This window comes from Schistocerca americana, chromosome 2 (assembly GCF_021461395.2).
Source record: "Schistocerca americana isolate TAMUIC-IGC-003095 chromosome 2, iqSchAmer2.1, whole genome shotgun sequence".
Classification (NCBI taxonomy): domain Eukaryota; kingdom Metazoa; phylum Arthropoda; class Insecta; order Orthoptera; family Acrididae; genus Schistocerca; species Schistocerca americana.
In genome coordinates, this window is record NC_060120.1 from 877,892,307 (window position 1) to 877,893,692 (window position 1,386).

At 44.0% G+C, this 1,386-nt stretch overlaps 1 pseudogene; it reads left to right on the top strand.

The window, feature by feature from the left end:
- Nucleotides 1-839: 839 nt before the first annotated feature.
- Nucleotides 840-957, top strand: LOC124597624 (annotated as a pseudogene).
- The last annotated feature ends 429 nt before the right edge of the window (nt 958-1,386 follow it).

Consider the following 1,386-nt stretch of genomic DNA (forward strand, 5'->3'; position numbering starts at 1 on the left):
CCCGTATCAATAACTATGCCTCACTAATCCAGGGTAAACCAGCTGCGTCGACATTCGGCCTAATTATTGCCGACCAACACAACTCTACCTACCACTGGTCCCTTAGACAGTCACGCGCTCGTAAGCTCCATCAACAGTTCATCGTAAGAGAGCTTGCTTGTTGATAGTGGCAGCAAAGCAAGTGCTTTGTCCCAAGCATTTTTACATTCTATTCCTAATAAGAATGAGTTAATTGTTATGGAAGTGCTTGTTTTAAGGATAATAAGTGCTACTGGAAAAGACTCTAGACCACTACAGCAAGAAGCTTAAATACCAATTAGTAAAGGTATCACAATCATAGATCATCCTTGTTTAATCGTGTACGGATTAAGTGTCGAAATGCTGATTGGTACAGCCTTTTTAATATATATCAAGGAAATATTAACTACGATCACAGCGACTTAGTGTTAACTGTACTAGATTCTCGAGTGATTACAGAGCTTTTCATAGGAAATTACGTGGGTAGCAATAACGAAGCATGGTAGGAATGACGAATAACGAATACTTGCAGAAAGATAATGAATTCGGGAATAATGTGCAAGATAATGCAAATGCATACCGATTGGAATACCCGAAAAGTAAGAGAGAACTAGGTCTACGAAATACTGCACATCTGAAGCAATTCGAAACTGACAGTAATTAGATTATGTAGGGAGCCTGCCAGTCTTTGGTGGATACACAGTTCGGCGTACTGCGCGGTCCCATCTGGATGAAACCTACTTTCCCTTTCAGTTTTTATTCTCTTTTATCGTTCTCTCTATAGTAAGTTAGGAATATGTGGCTTCACGCAGCACATATCAGCCAACGGCCTTGCCGCAGTAGTAACACCGGTTCCCGTTAGATCACCGAAGTTAAGCGCTGTCGGGCTGGGCTAGCACTTGGATAGGTGACCATCCGGGCTGCCGAGCGCTGTTAGCAAGCGGGGTGCACTCAGCCCTTGTGAGGCAAACTGAGGAGCTACTTGGTTCAGAAGTAGCGGCCCCGGTCTCGGAAACTGACATACAGCCGGGAGAGCGGTGTGCTGAGCGCATGCCCCTCCATATCCGCATTCAGTGACGCCTATGGGTTGAGGATGACACGGCGACCGGTCGGTACCGTCGCCTTCATGGCCTGTTCGGGAGGAGTTTAGTTTTAGTTTAGTAGTACGTGTTATATTGTAATGTCTCCCTAGTAAGTAAGAATGGTTCCTGAACTTGACCATACCCGAATGCTGACCTGTAATAGTTAAAAATTCCTAAAATCTGAAAGAGTAAACTCTGAACAAACTCGTAACTTCTATGTTGGAAGTAAGGTTTTCTGTAGGTAAGACAGCCTCATAATACAGCTCCAATAAAGGCAAGTCAATCA